The 20,460-nt window shown below is 36.0% G+C and overlaps 1 protein-coding gene across 1 annotated transcript in view; it reads left to right on the top strand.

Annotated features, from left to right (window-relative positions):
- The first annotated feature begins 6,805 nt into the window (after window positions 1-6,805).
- The window catches only part of LOC150105918 (kyphoscoliosis peptidase-like), a 70,606-nt gene continuing 56,951 nt past the window's right edge, over window positions 6,806-20,460 (top strand). The window contains exon 1 of the mRNA XM_090393681.1: window positions 6,806-6,961. The gene's annotated coding sequence lies outside the window, so the exon portion shown is untranslated. The remainder of the gene's footprint in view (window positions 6,962-20,460) is intronic.

Below are 20,460 nucleotides of genomic sequence, written 5' to 3'. Positions count from 1 at the left end.
AAGAAGGGCGAAATGTTCCTTTTTACAAAGGAGAGTGTGGGGGTGTATTATTTAAGAATAATCTTTTAAGAAATGATACTTTATAGATCCATGCTTTTAGTTTGAGAGAACTCAAATAACAAACATACAAGTGAAAATAAAGTAAAGGATAAGGAGCAAACATACACCTAATGAGAAAAAGAAAAGAAAAAGTGTATTCAAGCATTTGTATATTTTTGATAGGAAAACTCAGCATCCGAACTAAACCTATCGATTTGAAATGTTTGGGAGTTCATTTCGAAAAAAAAAAAAAAAAAAAAAAAAAAATACATGTACGAAATAAGCATTGAAACTGCTATTCGCACGGAAGTAGTCCAGCAAAATATGTTTACAAAAAATAATAATAATAATAAAATAAAAATTTAAAAAAAAATCAATATATATATATATATATTGATCACGTATCATTTTAAATTTTACTTTGTTTAAAGAACACTCTAAAGACCTCCCAAACTGGCCAACTGGGCATTTATCTCGCTTGATTTTAATTTATTAAAAGCAAAGAAATTTACAAGAATTTAATTAATAAATATGTTGAATCAGAAACATTTACATTTACAGATGCTGAATTACAATTGATAATAATACTAATTATTATTATTAATAATAATTAAAATATGACTTATGACTAGCCATGAGCAGACAAGACTCTAATTATGCAGGAGAGAATAATTTAAATAAAAATTTAGAATTTCTTTTTTTTTTCAGATTTCTTATTATATGGGAGGATTATCTCTTACTTGCAATATATTAACAAAATATATTACAAAACAAGTCGCATTAAAGGCTGATACACCAGAAATCACAAAACCTATAACACAACAATGCTATATGTGAGCAAGTAATTATCAAGAAAGATGGAATTGGATAGGCTGTTTACCTATCCAATTCCATCTTTCTTGGGCAAAACGATATTTGAAGAAAGTTTGTTCCATAGAACAGCAATACATAGAATGAGAAGTTGGTGCGATAAGCTTGAAGGCGAAGTGTGTAAGGATATTTACAATTAGCAGCACTTGGGAAGAATGTGGAGGAACAGTGGTAACTAATTCGGTAGAGCAGCTCCCCTGAAAATGTCTATAAAAAGATATAATTTAGAAACAAAATATCTATTAGAAAGTGACTGGAGTGATCTGTGTGAGAGGAAGTTCGTCGATCAACCGGATTGGCTTCTTTTGGACAGCATCAAGTACGGAGTTTTTGATGTACCACTACTCTCTCTGCAAATACGAGAACAGTATTCCGAGATCAGCTGAATTTAAGTACATATACTGTTAGCGCTTTTACAGGTGAGAAGCGGTGTCTTGAACTGAAAAGCGTAAATGTTTAAGCCAGGAAAAACTAGAGGCGTAAGATGGCCCAAGAATAGAACTTTGAAAATATGTTTGAAGATTGCGTATTAACCAAAGTAAGGAGTAGTGAAGCGAGATCTTTCTCACGAGGGATGAGACAGAAGTGCATTTTAATAGCACGGAAGTTCACAAGGTTGCCTAGTCCCGCTGGAAAATGGTACAGAGATCAATGTTTAAGATATTAGTCGAAAGATTTTGAAGCTTGGAGTAGGCAAGGCCTATTAACCTTAACTAGCTTTTGGAGATGGGGTGGGCAATTCAGTCTCCATCGGTAGCCAATCAGAAATAACTGGCCCATGACTATCACTAATTATAAGCGGCAACCGATGAAGAGACGGGAAAACAAGTGCTGCCGCATTTCACATAGTAACAGGATATGTTATTATCTGAAATAATGTGGGTTCTGCGGTCGATTTTCTTGAGTTTACTGGACGAAAAATTCGAGTTTCCTGGAGAAAAAATCCGCTTTCCCGTGCCAGAGATCGACTAACTCATGAACCGGTCGAAGAAAGACTTAGAAAAAGTTCCTCGAGTCGAGGACTAGACTTGAGCTTAAGTCTATCTTCTGGCGGCCTAGCGCAGAGGATGCAAGCGCCACTTCTACTGAGCTATTTTCTAACAGTTTTTGTCAAGATTTGGTTCTTATTATTATATAATTAAGTCATTAATTCTAAGAATATCCAGCTTTTCTCATTATTTGGCATTAATAAACTATCAGACGTTTTTTTTTCTAGAAACAGCGCTTCTGATGAACGCTCAAAACATATAATGGCTACACTCACATTGCATTGCTATTTATATCACATGGTATTGGCATAATCTCGTGTCAATAATTATAAATTTCGTTTTAATTCATCCTCTTCTAACCCTGAAAAACTCCTTACTAAAGGCTTCAAAACAATTTCTCTGAAGTCGCATTATCCAACTTTCGACTTAGTTTTTAGTTTTCGCCGAGACAAACGTGAATTTATCGCTGGAGAAAACAGATTTACTGTCTTTTATTTAAATTTGTATTCAGGTTCTCCTAATGAACTAACTTCCGATATCCTTGACTTAGTTTAACGAGCTATAGTTTGTTCTAAATACAGATACTTGCAACATTCAATGTTACACTTTGCTGAAATTTTCATATAATAATAAAAAAAAAACCTTCCATATCCATGACTCAAGTGATAAATTTGGGGGGGGGGGGGATATAGTGTTAATTCACCATTTTGCGATTCCTATCTTGAATACAGAATACGGCAATCTCTTATAACAAACGCATGCAAATCAATGGGATTGAATAATCGCATTCTATTAGTCAACAGACGGTATTTTAATGAAGAAGGCTTTGTGATTTTCTGTTTTTTTTTTTTCTAAAAACGGTGGCAGAATCTCTTTTAAGTGGCAAAATCTCTTTTTTTTTTAACCTCGAAGTTAGTTTTCTTTTCTGTGCACACTTCTGTTTGTTACAGTTAGTTCCAAACAACGATTTCAGGCCCATTCCACTTAAATACATAAGTCTGATTTTGTAAAAAAAAAAAAAAGAAATATCATCTGATAATTTTTATCCTATCTCGCTTCTTTTGTGTAGATTGTAGAAGATAACGACTTCAAAGTGAAACTTGCAAAACGAAAATTTGCTTTAAAAAAAAAATTATATAAGCAAGCATATCGAGAAATCTTCACAAACAGATGCGCCATCTACTGGCAATGGTTGTAATGAAATGACAGAAAACGAAAATTACAGCGTAGTACTGTACTATTATTATTATACTTTTTTTTTTTTTTTATATTGCTGAAATTAATTGACACCACCATCAATCACGGTACACGATTACGGTATTTATAAGAAACGTATTCGTTTTGCCATGAACGTTTCAAGGTGTTTTGCTTTAATTATGCCACATTAGTTTTCGCAATTACTCTTTTTGGAAGGCGGAGGGCGAGAAATCCGATTCGGAATGTCTCCACCAATAGAAAATTCCATTTACATTGATCCACTGATCTAGAATTTTCTCATCTATTTCGAGCTAATTAAAAGCCTCTGTCGACAGATCAAGGCCGTTCTCTAGCACGCGAATGATGGTGGCACTGTTCAGTGTCACGCAAGTATCAAAGGATCTCTCGGTGGTCAGATGAAATGATTTAGTAAGTGAAATGTGTACCGAAGTGGCGCCATCTCTCGGAAAACAATAATAACAGCCTGTTTAGTTTGTCAGGGAGTACTATCATATATCCCAAAATTGACGATACTTTTTGACTAGAATAATCGAGAAAATTCAACGGTTATTTCTTGTGTCCATCTGTTTTTAAAGAAAATCCTGTGATAGCTGAACTTAACACGTATCTTTCAAAATTTTGCTTTCAATTAACTCATAGGCACTGTATCAATTACCTTCAGTTAGCCTTGACGCAATGTCAGATGATTCATTCCAGAGCAGACTTTGCTATAATAAAAGTAACTTAAAATGAACTAGCATTCTGAAGTACTTAAAATATTCCTTTTAGATATCATTAGCTTTGTTTTACTGTTTTAATTGAACAGCTGGTATTGGAAACAAACCACACCGTATAACTATTTTTTATGAGGTACAACTATCTATAAACATAACGTTGCTTTATTTGAGCGGTGTTTCTTTTATTTTTAAAATACTTTGTTCTTTAAGTCAGCTTCTTCTACGTTCCTTGATTATTTTTAAAATATTCCTACAATATGCGCTTGAAGAATTACAACTTTTTTCCAAATAATATAATAAAACAAATAATAATAAAATCAAAGTTGTTATATAAACTTGGAAAGAATATGAGTTTATACAGAGATGACACTTGCGCAGAAAATAATAATAATTAGTAATACTCTAGTAACTAAGGCCCTCAAGGGGCCCCTACCTGCTCAGATTGTTTCGTGACCATACTTTTCGAATAACATTCTGGCGTGTAAATTGTGTTCTCCTGACTGGTTTGTTGGTTAAAGGATGAAACACTTGAATTTCCAGGAAGAAAAAAGAAAAAATAATAACCTTCCTCCTCCATAATAAACCGAATGACTCCCCTTCAACTCAAACTTCCTTCTCCACTACAGATGTCTACTGCTGATGTTGTTCTACAGATTTGAACCAAATATGAAATATACTCGTTTCTTACTTCGTCTAGGAATTTCAACTCATTCAAATTAAGTCGGAGAGGGCCGTACACGAGTTGATATTGATTGAAATAACGATCGAACCAACTAAGACTACGAGGCCATTATATTGTCTCTAATTGCGTCTATTCTCTAGATATTTGTATAACTTGCAGGGAAAAATCCAACTATCAAAGTTCGATATTTTTAACTGAAAGGCAAATAATGTGCAATGTTTGCAACTGCACTACAGAGGAGCGATGATTATTGGTTGCAAGCGACAGAGTATAAAGTAAAGTGTATGTAAACACAAAGTCAAATTTCTTAGATTGATTGGATAGAAAATTTCCACAACTATTCGGTCTCTCCAACCAAAAAAAACTGTGGAGTCGAACCCTACTGTGGTATTTATGTTTACGAATGTTAGCAAATGATTTTCATTTGCGCATAAAACAACCATACTTACAGGGGCAGGAAGTAACTTGAAAATGTTAGTTTTTTTGTGTGTAGTCAAGGTTCGCAGATTATCTAACCTAGGACTACTTCCGATTTCAACTGACGATGGCAATTTCCCATCAAAAAATGGATATACAATGTTTCAGTGATTACAACGTCCTTCGAACGTATCGGATTGTCTCCAGTATGCTTCTTCTTTTAGCCCAAGTGTGAAATTTCGCCTCACATTTCTTCGTGTTTAACATTCAACGCCTTCCTTCAATAGAGGAGTCACTGGATGCCATTTAAAAGACCTCAAAAAAGTTAATTAAATCTCTCAAAATACGGAATGTTTTGCATGGATTCGAAAAATGAGCGAGTGCCATAGAGGTATTTTAAAAGTGATTACGCTATGACAGATGAATAAGAAGTTATGTTATATAACGGAAAAGAATTGTTTTTTTTTTATCACTCATAGACGCGAGAGTCCGCAAGGTCAATACCAAATAAACGTCGTTTATGGACTAGGAAAAGAAAAGGTTGATATCTTCTAAAAGAGATGGAGGTTGTATCATTGGAGAACATGAATACTTTATGGGAAAGCCTGTTCCACAGAACTGAAGTAGATGGAATTAAAACGCGATGGGGAATAGCAGATGCCGTGAGTCAGCTGTTGAGCTGCAAAAGAATATATTATGATGCTGTTGCTTATGTTTCTGTAGATTTAGTAGAAAGGTTGAACATAATGTATGCTAGTTCTGCTGGACTGCGCACATGGAAATATCTGGAGGAAAAGAAAAAATGCGGTAACTGAGGATGTGACTGAGAGAGAGAGAGAGAGAGAGAGAGAGAGAGAGAGAGAGAGAGAGAGAGAGAGAGAGATCATCATTCTGCATGAACTGCGTCAAGAATTTTAATAGAAATCATAGATGCAACATCCCAAATGCGAAAGCAATATTCCAAGAATGGTTGAATTTGAGATTTTTACAGAGGAAGCAACTAGACAAAAGAGAAATAACATTTTGAACGAACAACGATGCCAACTTTTATTGGATGCTAAAGATGTTATGTAAGCGATGTGATTATGCCAGGAAAGACTAGGAGTGAGTCATCTTGACTATTAAGCTGATCATTATGTTGTAGTACAGGATGAGTGGAAAGTGTATCATTAGCAAATTGGGTGTAGTGTGAAGCGAGAACACTTTCCACTAATACATAAAGTGAATGAACTGAGAGAAAACTGACAATCCAGATACAAAGGAAGACAGATCTTAAGATGGCAGTTTGCTGAGAAGATCTATGCCCGATCCTACCAAATGCCTTGGAAATGTCGAGTGTAACAGCACAGGTTTCTGCAAACTTATTACAAGTGTTCAGAGGTAGGCGATGTATGCTAGAAGATCTGTCGTGGATTTTGTAAGCGAAATCATTTGTGATGACTGTTGATGTGTTGACAGTTCTCCAGATGTCAGAGTTAACTCTCCATGACTTTCTCCATTACTCTACACAACATTGAGGTGAGAGCAACAGGTCGATAGTTCGATGGTAGGCACATCACCTTTTTTTTTTTTTTGGAATTGATTATGTGGCAAACAGTCAAGGGCTTCTGTCTTTGAGACTGTTTTAGCAGGCAATTTTTTTTCCATTTTTCAATTCTTTATTCCTAAGTCTTTTCTTTAAGTATCAATCATTATACTACCACTTGGAAAATAATTGCAGGATTTTTATAACATATCTAGTATTACTTCTTTACTCTCTATTATTATCACTTGTATTGTTCTAAATAGTTACATCTATTGTATTACATTTTCATTTGTACTACTTATTCAATGTTAATCAAATTTCAATTTCAATTTAATTTATATACAGGAAATAGAATAGGATACAGAACAGACGTCAAACATTCCGATAGTGGTAGGAAAATCTGGAGATGGAGCAGAAATATTCTACACAGTGAACGACCAAAGAGAAAACCTGCATTTCAAATTATAAAGGGAGGAAGATATACCATCAAGTTGAAGTTCCTTAAGTAAGTTTAATATTATGAAAATATTAAGTACAACAATATGTCTCCTGGATGAAAAATCCGACCCAGTATGAAACTGACTAACTCACCTTCAGCTGAAACGTCCTAATAAAGGTTCTTCGCATTCTAGACGGGCTTCTAATTTAGGACTTTCCAGCTGAAAGGCGAAATCCATATAGATTGAGCCACGGAGGCTCCGTAAATAAACAGAAAAAATAGTTCAGTTAGTTTGAACAGTCGCTATTTGTTTTATAGAATTCCATCTGGAGTCATCGTAACTCAGTTGGTCGCGACGATATCCTTTCATTAGAAAATCTGAGTGCCAATTCCGTCTAGGATGGGAGGAATATTTATATGGACATTCATCAACTGAAGTTGAATTGGGTGCCTACTCAAGTGGTAGTAACCTCCTGGCGTAAAACAGAGAGACGAGCCATGGGTCATTTGCCAGACATATCTGGCAGATAAGAGATATATCTTAGCATTATTTACATTTCAAAAAATTCCTTAGCTTATTAATTTAAAAGACGGTTGCATCGAAAGATATTGCCTACGTCAACATACATTGCTAAGTTACATTGCTACTTTTATGCAAAGTGCGTGCACTCTACTCATTCTGGAGATGCTAGCGTACAATTATAATTTATAAATCAAGCCTACATGGTAAATAATTCATGATACTTAAGATTTACCATAAATACACTGCTTGTAAAGAAGTCAACGGACACCATGGTGTGAGGAACAAACAGAAATGGCGCCCACCTTAATAAGATGTAGATGCTCCTTTCGCTGCGATGACTGCAGCAATCTTACAGGGGAATCCATACTTTCCACGAGCGTACGATAACGGTCAATGGGAATTTTGGACGATTCTTCCTGTAGGCGTATAATGAGGTCCTGCAATGTTGTGGAGTGGACGTCCCTTGACTTCATCCTACGCTCCAGTTCATTCCACAAATGTTCAGTAGGGTTGATATCAGGACTCTGTGGAAGCCAGTCAAGTGTGGTGACGTTCATGTCCACAAAACACGCAGTTACAGCAGCCTTATGACGCAGTGTTGTCTTTCTGAAAGAGACAGTGGTCATTTCCACAGAAACGCTGCAAAGTAAGAAGCATTGCACTGTTCAGGATGATCCGAGAGGTATCTGAACATTCTGAACATTCTTCACTGTTCAGAATGTTCAGATACCTCTCGGGGTTCAGTGTTCATGGCACCACAAACAGAGGTCCGAGGCCAAACCAGGAAAAACAGGACCATACCATCACACCGCCAACTCCGAATTTCGTAGTCGGGGTTACGTACTCTGGTAAGAGACGGTCACCAGGCATCAGTCATACCCACACTCGTCCATCTGCTTGGTCGAGGGTGTAGCGTGATTTCTTTGCTCTATAACACAGCTTTCGAAGCTTCCACATCCCACAGTTCACACTCTCTGCACACTAAAAACGATGCTGCATGTGTTGGTTCGGGTAATGTTGTGGGGCTTCGTATTGCACTCCTCCCATGAAAACGCATGTTGTGAGCCTCGGCTCTGAATGTTTTTGTGCAGATTCGTGTTCCAGTCGATATCCGACTACGCATTCAAAGGGTTGGCCGACGAAGGATGGTTTTTTACATATTATCCTTTGCAGCACTCTAAGGTGACGTTCGGTGAGTGTGGTGGGTCGTCCACTGCAGATAGCACTTGCAGTTGATTCCCCGCAATTCCATCTCAGTGTGGTGTAACTGGTCGTTGACCTGGGATGGCCCAACGTCTCTTTCAAACTCCGTTAGTTTCCTTCTCGTAACCATTTAACTCGGGCACAGTCGCACTGACTTGGAAGCATCATATTCCTCCAATTTATACCAGCTTCAAACACGTGACTCTTTACATAGCACGATGCACCTTGCCAATGGGAGTGTCCGTTGATTTCTTTCCTAGCAGTGTTACTCTTGTTAACCGTAATAAGCGACGGTATGGGCCTAAATTTTGGATCAAAGTGTTACAGCAATTGTCACATAAAAGGGTCGTTTTTTAATGCAAGTTAAAACAATGGCACCAAAACAACTAACATATCATGCTTGATGCTGAAACAGTTACAGAAATTGATGCCATTTAGCGCATTTCTGATCAACATATCTTTCATTATTTATGGTACATTAATGAAATCGGGTAAAGTTCCCTAAGTTGTTCAAATTTCGTTCGAAAATACTGAACACAGGCAATGTACTAATGAAGTCCTTCGGGTATTTCATTCATTTTGGTTGTAAACGTCCTAAGTCGTTTACTATGGGTTAAAAAAAAAAAAGACTCGAAATTTTGGAATCTGACCTTTTCTACCATCGTTTGGACTTTCTGATAATAATTAAAAAATAATGACCTTCAAGGTTTTCCCCTACGTTCTATTGCTGCTGGGTATGACATCAAATCAATGGAGAGAATTTTTTTTTAACCGAAAAGTAGCAGAGAAGGAAATGAAAATACAGATGCAGGAAATATTTTACCAAGTCGCAGAATGACTTGGTAAGAATATTTATAAGATGGACTGAATGTTTAAACTCATATCACTAATTTTTTGGATGTTTTAAAAAGTTATTTTTTAAGTCAAGTATTTTTTGAAGGATTGCACACGTTTACCATGACACTGAAGTGTCTTGATGACGTCATTTTTACACTGATCGTGCAGTTAACGCATGATTGACTTCCTTTTTGAATCCAGTGTCTTAATTGTCTGATTTCCTTTAACATCCGCTCTCCGTAAAGCAGTCACGAACATTGAGAGTCTGATTAATACAATAGTCACGCGTTATTTAGCGCCTTATAACCCTTTCTCCCCCCCCCTTCCCCCGGTAATCACAGTGGGTTGTAACTGCAATGGGGATTGGTTTACTTTACTTGCAACATCTATTTAAACAAGTCGCTAAATTCGAAATACATTTTCGTGGTATGTGCAATTATTGATCTCTGACCGGAATGCGCAGCCGTAGGGGGTTGCCAAGGGAACTGTAGAAACACAACAATGCACAAACGTGGTCAGCGAACCGCTACACCGACAGAACGATAGCTTTTGCTGTATGTGTGGTCTTGTGTTCAGCTATGAAACTTCGGTGAAAAAAGACGTTGTTTTTCCTCAGTGGGTAACACAGTTTAGATATGGAAAAACAGAAAAGATTATATGAAAGACCTCCCGGAAGCGACAGATGGGGAATGAGGTCCCCCACAGAAATGGATTTATGTTGGTGATCCCTAGACTTTTCCAGGAAAGAAGTGAGTATTATGAATTCGTTTATTTAGTTTTTTTTTTTTAATTGTTTAGTGATTCTTTTATAAAACGAATAGAGTTCCCAAAGTCCTTGATATCACCAAACTTTGAAGGGGGAAACTCTCCCAGAGATAGCTTTGAAAGGACTCATTTTACACGTATGGAAAACGGACCTGTTGCTTTGCTTGACTTACGGACTATCCAAATTCCATTAGCTTATCAAATTCACTTCTGTTATCTGAGTTTCCTCGGCAGATTCACTCATATCTTATCCACTTCTGTCTTGCTCTAAAAAAGCGTGCCTTTTTTTTTTAAATAATTACTACGTAAAAAAAAAGGGGACAAGATATTAATGTCATTGTTCATGTTTAAGGTATCGTTAACAGACTAATAGAACTGAAAGAAATTATCTTTCTCTTTTTCTTTCTTCTTTCGGAAATACAACTCGATACATTTTACGGACGTCATGGTGATGCGCGTGCTAAAAAAATATATGAATGTGTTTTCCGAAACGAATATATATATATATATATATATATATATATATATATATATATATATATATGTATATATATATATATATATATATATATATGTATATATATATATATATATATATATATATATATATACATAATAAATTTTTTAACTTGGGGATATTTTATATTAGGATAACCAAGTTATTTTATAAACTTGGTTATTTTAATTCCTAATCCCAAGTATGCAAACAATTAAGTTTGCGCCTGAAACAAAGTTCAAGTCTAAAGATAGTATAACACCAGGCAACTCAATGTAAAGGCGGATAAAGCTCTGATCACTATTCTTAGTATTTTCCCATAATGTAAAGCACATCTCACTAGAAGATGTATACTGCAATGCATTATGGGTGGGGTAACTACCCAGACCGGTTGCAACCTTTTTTGAGGTCTCCTCAGTGAGTAGCTAGACCCTAAATACCAAGGTTTTAGTGATACGGAGCCTTATCAACTCTACCTATGCAAGTTGCAACAAGGTGTTTTTATTTTTACCATCTTTAGACTTGAACTTTGTTTCAAGCGCAAACTTAATTATTTGCATACTTGGGATTAGGAGTTACAATAACCAAGTTTATAAAATAACTTGGTTATCCTAATATACAATATCCCCAAGTTAAAAAATTTATGACATCTATATCTCCTCCAGAGATTTTTATTAAAAATAAATTCATCAGATGTGCTTTACATTATGGGAAAATACTAAGAATGGTGATCAGGGCTTTACCCACCTTTACATTGAGTTGCCTGGTGTTAGTTATACCATCTTTATCTTCTAGTGAGATGTGCTTTATATTATGGGAAAATACTAAGAATAGTGATCAGATCTTTACCCACCTTTACATTGAGTTGCCTGGTGTTAGTTATACCATCTTTATCTTCTAGTGAGATGTGCTTTATATTATGGGAAAATACTAAGAATAGTGATCAGATCTTTACCCACCTTTACATTGAGTTGCCTGGTGTTAGTTATACCATCTTTATCTTCTAGTGAGATGTGCTTTATATTATGGGAAAATACTAAGAATAGTGATCAGATCTTTACCCACCTTTACATTGAGTTGCCTGGTGTTAGTTATACCATCTTTATCTTCTAGTGAGATGTGCTTTATATTATGGGAAAATACTAAGAATAGTGATCAGATCTTTACCCACCTTTACATTGAGTTGCCTGGTGTTAGTTATACCATCTTTATCTTCTAGTGAGATGTGCTTTATATTATGGGAAAATACTAAGAATAGTGATCAGATCTTTACCCACCTTTACATTGAGTTGCCTGGTGTTAGTTATACCATCTTTATCTTCTAGTGAGATGTGCTTTATATTATGGGAAAATACTAAGAATAGTGATCAGATCTTTACCCACCTTTACATTGAGTTGCCTGGTGTTAGTTATACCATCTTTATCTTCTAGTGAGATGTGCTTTATATTATGGGAAAATACTAAGAATAGTGATCAGATCTTTACCCACCTTTACATTGAGTTGCCTGGTGTTAATACCATCTTTAGACTTGATGTTTTAGACGCAAACTTAATTGTTTGCATACTTATATATATATATATATATATATATATATATATATATATATATATTAGAAAGGGATGCTTACGTATAGACCCGGCCTTTTGCCTAAAATTAATAATAGAGAAAAGAAGAGAATACAATTTAGAAACACATTACATTTATTGACTTTGAAAAAGTATTCGATAAAGTTAAAAGAAACATTTGATTTAACATATTAAAAGAAAGACAAATACCAAATGATATCCTAAAAGTTATCATAAGTATATATGAAAATAATCAAATACAAATAAGATTAAATGATGAACTATTATATCCCAGAGAGACAAATCAAAAGGTCTGACAGGGATGTCACCTTTCAGCAACTCTTTTTAATATTTATCTAAATGAAATAATAATTACAAATTCTGAAGATAACTTCCAGAAAAATATTTTAAATTTAAATGAGATAGCCAACGATTATTTACAATACGTTAGCCCACGTTAGCCCTACCACTCCTATTGTATGCAAGTAAAATCTGGACAATAAAACAAAAAGACAAACAAAGATTAATAACGGCTGAAATGAAGTTTATGGGAAAAAAAAACTGCAAAGTATACTCTATTCGATCACAAAAGAAATGAAGAAATTATGAAAGAATTAAACCAGGAATCAGTAATTGAGAAAAATAAAATATATAAACATAGATGGATGGAACACGTTCAAAGAATGAAAACAGAAAGATTACTAAAACAAGCCTTAAAGTACAAGCCATTAGGAAAAAGAAAACCAGGACGTCCTCTTAAACGATGATGACTTCTAAGGCCGGAACAGACCACTCTTGGTCTGAATCCTTAACAAGCATGATGATGATGATATATTAAAATATTACCAATATTTTTCATGAAAGGTATGAATTATAATTAAGTTTCATTTTACCATGGTTTAATTAAAAATGATTGCTGTAATCGGAATCCATGACAATTCTATGTGTTTCTGATATTCTTTTCCTTAATGTTCAATTGTTCATCAGAGTTCCAGTTGTTGGCGTCAAATTAAAGCTAATTCAAAAGCTGAATGCCAGTCTCGAATGTTGCACCAAAGTCAGGAAACTTAGGGATGGAAATTCGAGAAGGGCTGGGAATATCTTCTATAATCCGTCTCCAACACCTCATACAGCATACGTTTACACCTGTTGACATATGTTTAATGCTATATAAACGATTAAGCCCCCCTGGAATAGACCCCAAGCATTCCTCCTCTTTCTGGGGGGAGCCTTCCACACGTCCCTTTAATGTGTTTCTCTTTGTATGTGTTCCATGAGTTGTTGCCCTAGTCCCAAGAATACTCATGGAAAGATAATCTGAGCATGCTCAAGAAACCCAACACGGTACAATCTCCGAGCCACTTCCGGATTCAAGATTTGTAATAACGTTCTCCAGCTAGTTATGGTACACAATGTAAATTACTGCTATTTTTCATGAGACTAGACTTCCCTCTTTTCTCGAGTGTTTCCGTCTCCTCCACCCTCCCCCCACCTCACATTCAGTTGAACGTGGAATCAATAAAAACAGAACGTAGGTTTCCATTACACAGTTAATCAAATTGAAATGGTGGGAATGTATCGATGACCCCTATATATAGACATTACGTTTCTATGGAGATTGTTAATGATATAGTTGGTTTCTATAGTCGTTGCTATAAAAGACAGAAACTTTAATTACATTTTAATCAAGAAATATGAGAAACAATATTCAATGCATTGGGATGTTAACTAGTTATCAAAAATAACACAGTAGTAGACGTGAATACTGAAGTTACAGAGCTCCTTTGAATTGAAAGACGAATGCGAGAGAGAGAGAGAAGTGAAGCAGAGACTGTCACAAAGCTTCGAAAAAAGTTCATAGCCTTTTTTACAGTGAATGCCTGTGAACCGGCTATCCTAAATCTAATTTTTCCTCGAGCAGCATGATTTAACCCTATTTATACAGCTTATCTATCAATACATTAGATATATTTCTGTCCCCGGTGTGACAGTTGTGCTAATGACTTTGTTAGTTGAATATCTAGAGAACTTCATAAATAATCATGTAATTATAAGACAGGTCATTGTATTCTACTATTACGTTTACACCTTTTCATGAGCGGGGTCTTCCAATCACAGATGTTGAAATTTGTATAAAAATAAACTTAGGTAATCGCGAAAAGAAGGGATATTGAAGTAGCAGCGAAAACCTTCTGTTAACCCAAATCCATGGTAATAATATTGCTGTAGGTTTTCAACCTTTTTTGCGTGGAACTTTTTTAAGTTACAAAATACGATCATTTCAGTGCTATAACGGAAGAAGGCATGGGAAGTCGGTTTCTTTGTATTCCTCACGCCTATCCAAATACAAAGTTATATATTTGCTGTCTATTTGTACTCATCGGATCTTTCTCCTGTGATTTGTTGGAAAACCTTTATTGGTAGAAGAGGTCAACGTGCAAATGAATTTTGTCAGGTGCCATTCGAGAAGTCGTCAATAGTAGCCTCCATAATGAATTCGATATTTCCTAGTAGCGCTCTCGCAAAAAAAAAGAAAAAAAAAAAAACAAGGGTCACACATGAGTAATTTGTAAACGATCAATTGTCCTGTGACTCCTACAATCCCCCAAAAATTGGTTTATAAAACTTTTTTCGATAGGATTGCAAATATTAAGAAATATAAGATTTCCAAAATAAAAATTTGACACATTTTGAAGTGCAAAAAATTAAAAAATATATATAAATTACTTAACTTCCTTAACCCAAACACTCAAATATATTTTGAGTGTTTGGGTTAAGGAAGTTTTATTCAAAACACATCTACTGTTAATAAATAACGAAATGCATTGTACACCCTCTGTCCAAAAAGAAACCGAACTTTTCGAAAATATAAGGGACTAGTGGCGCCACCTGTTGTATCTTTTTGTTGTCGAACGCGGCAACTTTCATTAGTGTTGTGTCAACTGTTTATGACATTTGTTTCATTAGAAGCCGAGTTATAGTGCCAAGTGGGACAGTGTGTTTTGACGAACGGTCGGAAAATGAGTTTTAAACAGAGAGCTGCGATTGACTTTTGTGTTAAACTTGGTAAGTTTTACCGAAACGCATCCAATGCCTCAAATAGCATACGATGATGAATGCTTATTCCGTACTCACGTTTACGAGTGGTTAAACCAGGCAGTCCATAAACTGGACTTAGCGAAGTTAACATCCAAAAAAAGTGCATGATTTCATCAGAGAAAACCCGAATTTGTCAGTGAGATTGACTGAAAATGAATTGGGGATTCCAAAATCAACTGTTCACAGCATTTTGACCGAGAGTTTGGGCCTTCGTAAATTGAATTCGCGATTTGTTCCCCACAAGTTGACCGACGACCAAAAAATGTATCGAATTGAACACTGCAAGGACCTCATTAAAACCGCTCGTAAGGACTCAAACTTCCTTGAAACGATCGTTCCTGGTGACAAAACTTGGTGTTTTGGGTATGAGCCCGAAACAAAGCGCCAGAGTGCTGAGTGGAGACCATCAGAAGAGAGGCATCCGAAAAAAAGTCGCTTGGAGAAGTCAAAACTAAAGATAATGCTGATTTGTTTCTCCGATTCCAAGGGCATTATCCACATTATCCACGAAAAATTCATTCCGCCTGGCCAAACGGTCAATGGTGAGTTTTATCTCGAAGTTTTGAAGCGATTGATAGCGAGAATTCGTCGCGTACGGCATGAATATCGTGACGACCGACCGTTCGTGAAAACACACTGTCACGTTTGGCACTATAACTCGGCTTCCTAATGAAACAAATGTCATAAACAGTTGACACAACACTAATGAAGGTTGTCGCTTTTCACAACAAAATGATGCGACAGGTGGCGCCACTAGTTTCTGATATTTTTGAAAAGTTCGTTTTTTTTTTGGACAGAGGGCGTAGTATAAAGAACTGTTCATTCTCTTAAAGAACTCAAATATTCGATCACATAAAATTCGAATGTAATACAGATAGACGATAGAAATCTTGTACGACAGTGAAACGTAAAAGGTAATTAATAATTACTCATAAATAAGATCACACTAAAAAAACTAGGATCTTTATCTCCAATATTTTTCAGTGATTGGTTTGGTTTAGTTAAAATGAGAACTAAGCCAGTAGAGCTGCCTGAAAGTTATCAGTTACCTGTATGTATTCTCCGACTAGTGTACGTGTTTTGTTAAATACGAAGTAATAAAATAGAATAAAAATCTCCCGGACAGTTATTAATAAAACAAACACATAACAGAGCAGATCACATTATACTATTAGCATCATTCCTCTTCCTCCTCCTGTTATGTATATTAGGCCTAGTGGCCGTTACGTTCGTATTAAGCATCGTCTATTACGATTTGAAACCACGACCGCCTCGAGGATAAAGTGGTTAGCCCTATGCCTCCCGGTGTGTCCTGTATCTGTGGAGTTAGCATCATAGTCATCCTTAATTAAACAGAAACATATCCAGTCCAGTAGAGAAAATTGCTTTTCATAATATAGGAGAGAAATATTCATTACATTACTGTGGGTAATTGGAATTGGGAATGCTAGCAAAGGCTCCAAGTAGTTCTTTATTTCACCCAATAATATATAATACTTATTAATACATTTATATTAATATATAATATTAATGGTAACAGTTATCTGCTGGACTCTCTTCTCCCAATGCCTGTGAAATCACTGATAGCCTTGAACTCAGCTATGTAGAGTAGAGATTGGCTGCCATCCAAAACTCTAGTTAGAGCAATAACAGCTAGGCCTACTGTTTTTAAAAAGAATACAAGTTAGAGGATTTATCTTTATTTTTTTCATTAGTATTGCAAGAGCCATTTGTATACAGGTACTTGCAAAAGCATAGGTCTGTGTTTAACTCTTAAATGAAACTAATATTAAAAGAATTCATCCCGACGATTTTCTTGATATCTTCCACTTGATGGGATAAAGGTGGAATTTTTTATTTCCAGTAAGGTGAATTTGAGAGATTCAACTATTCCTAAAAATTCAATATATATATATATATATATATACAGGGTGTTCGGGATAAATTTGACAGTTTCGTAAGGAAAAAGAAAATCTTCTTTGTATCTATTAAATTTAATGAATTGACAAAAAAACATTACAGGCAGAGTTAATTACAATACTATCAACAAGATTTACTCAAAATAACCACCATTAGCATCGATCACAGCTTCAATTCTGCTTCGGAACCTCGAACAAGCTGATGCTACAGTCTCCCTGGGAAGGGCCGCAAAAACTGTTTTAATTTTATCCATTAACTGGGCTTTTGTATTACTGGAAGTGCGATTGGTGTCTTTTTCAACTGCGCCCCATACAAAATAATCCATGGGGTTAAGGTCTGGGGAGTTTGGAGACCAAACATTTGGACTGGTGAAGTCGTAGAAATTTTCAGACAACCATTTTTGACTTTTCCCAGAGGTGTGGCAAGGGGCCGAATCCTGCTGCCATACATACGGCCTACCATTGGCTACCCTTGTTATCCAGGGCTTGACTACAGTTAGCAACTCCACGAACAAAGCCCGAATTCCAATGCCAGGGTTCTTCAACACCTGTTCCTGCAGATTTGCGAGGAATTCTGCTGTACGAACGCAATCAGATCGTCTGCTAGGGATCTTTCTTCTTGCTACATCCTCGTGGTCACCATTGCAAGTCTGTAGTTCATGCCTGATTGTTTTTACTGTATTCAGGGAGCATTGGGCAGCAGTCGTAATATCCTTATTTTGATGGCGGGCACGAATCATCATGATACAAGTTATTCTCTTCCATGATTCAGGTGGGTTCCAGCTATCCATCCTTTCTGACATCTTGTATATGAATGAAGAAGGGTCCAAACTTTTAAATGAAGAGAAGTGTGTGTTAATACATGTAACTTACGGAAAAATATAATTAATTATAAATATGTCAAATTTATCCCGAACACCCTGTATATATTTAACCTTTGAGTTAAACATTATCAAAAACTAGAAAAATCTCAAGAGTGACTACGTGAATTTCTCCAAATCCTTCAAAGTATTTGGCAGATTATATATCAGCCATATAATCTTGCTTATATTTGCGAGTAATATAAGCAAGATTACCTGTGGAATGACCACTGATCCATACTGACGATTGATTTTTACGTGGGAGGTTTCCACCTAGTGTACACGCTTTCTGTTGATGGATTTCATCTGTGTTTGTTTCGCAATTACTGATGGTCTTGTATCAACAATACAAATTCTCAAACCAAGTGCTGGGAGGAGAACTGGGATGGAAAAAAAATGGATATCGATGTGTATATTGTGTAGGGTTAGAAATCTGTAGGAAACGTTTTCATTGGCATTACTTTTGGAACAACCAAAGCAAAGTGGGCTCGAATATTAGAGAGGAGAACTTGAGATTATGTGTGATTTTTAGGAACTTCCTGCTCTGGATGGAAGAAAGAGAAAAACAGAACCACATCACATTGATTCGTTCAAGTTAACATTATCGTATAGAATAACACAGTAAAGTTATATGAAACAGTAGTTCTACACATTAGGAGATAGGATACGCACGAGAGGTGGCAGAACCAATACTACGTTAATGTAGGTCAGGGTTGGTAAAAGACGAAATCAATGGATATAGATGTGATGAGTTTGAAGCTGCAAGCAACTGCTCGTGTTTTATCATGCTCAATGGAATGCACAGCAGTGATAGATTCTTGATCGGTGAACCTGTAGAAGATGTGCTCATACAAAAGAAAGATGAAAAAGATCATTAGTTAGATAATGGTTAAAGTGAGTCGGTAGAGAGAGAGAGAGAGAGAGATCATCTATCAGCCAAATCACTCTTCTTTAGATATCAAGATTTTTAGGAACGATTTTTTGGTACATTACCTCAAAAATAACAGTATTGAAAACATAGGCGGGTTTAAGCTTATGTACAACAAGAGAAGGGTAAGGAATAGTTTCCTGCGCGGAAGAGGGTGTCTAGTGTTTTAGAAATTAAGAAATGAGCGGTGCGATGAGTATATGCCAAGAATCGTTATTATTATTTTACGGGATCTCCATGGAGTCCTGAGACTCGTCTTGGGAGACCCAAATCAACCATCATACTCACAATTTTTATCATACCTCTGGTTGAATCCATTCACCATCAGGGAACTAACAACCAGTTCTAGCAAGTCATTCCACTCACTCACTCACCACACAAAAATTCTGGTCCGCACACGCCTACTAACCACATTCTTCTACAACTTCCACAGATGATCCCAGAATTTTCATTAATTTTATAAAATCCTTTTAATATCTTAAAAGTTTCTATCATATCCTCTCTTTTCTGCCTATCAACTAAACTTTGTAACACACAAATCTTCATCCTATCCTCGTAGGGAGTATTCCACAAACCTGTCACCATTTTGGTCACTCGTCTCTGAATCCTCTCTACTACCTCCTGATCCCCAAGAAGCCCAAGTAATTCATTGAGCTATTTTAACCAACTTTTGCAATATGCCCTCTGAACTTGAACTCCTTGTCCACCATTATCCCCAAGTCCCTAGCGTCATCATTTGCGACCTTTACAACCAGAAGTGAATAACCTCACATTTTGCAACATTAAATTGACAATCATTATCCTTTGCCCACGAATGTCAATTTATTTAAATCATCCTGCAGGATATCTACGTTACCTTTTTTAGCTATTACTCTCCCTAATTTGGCATCATCAGCAAGCAACCGAATATCCCCGGATCCTCAAACCATTCTCTACATCATTGATATACAAATTAAAGAGTAGTGGCCCTAGTACCGAACCTTGAGGTACTCCATTAATCGCCATCATTCTCCTAGATTCCACTCTACGATACATTATTCTGGTGTCTGTTCGTCAGCCACCACTCTCCATCCATGCAACTATGCCTCAACCATTCCAATTCTCTCTAGTTTGTGTACTACTTTTCCATGTGGTATTCTATCAAATGCCTTTGCAAAGTCTAGCAGTATCATGGTATAGCCATTTCCTTTATCCAATTCTGCTGTTACTTTATTATAAAATGTGAATAAATTACTAAGACAAGTCCTACCCTTTACAAAGCCGTACCGCTTACTACAGAGTATTGCACGCCCGCCTAGCTATCTAATGTTGGATTTTACCTTCAACCAACTTTGCCAATACTTTAATCATTCTGGGTATATTAATTGGT

The sequence above is a fragment of the Typopeltis vanoorti genome, chromosome 6 (assembly GCF_054136105.1).
Source record: "Typopeltis vanoorti isolate ZY-2024b chromosome 6, IOZ_Tvanoo_1.0, whole genome shotgun sequence".
Classification (NCBI taxonomy): domain Eukaryota; kingdom Metazoa; phylum Arthropoda; class Arachnida; order Uropygi; family Thelyphonidae; genus Typopeltis; species Typopeltis vanoorti.
Note: the sequence above shows the minus strand (reverse complement) of the source record. Positions and strands in the feature narration are given on the sequence as shown.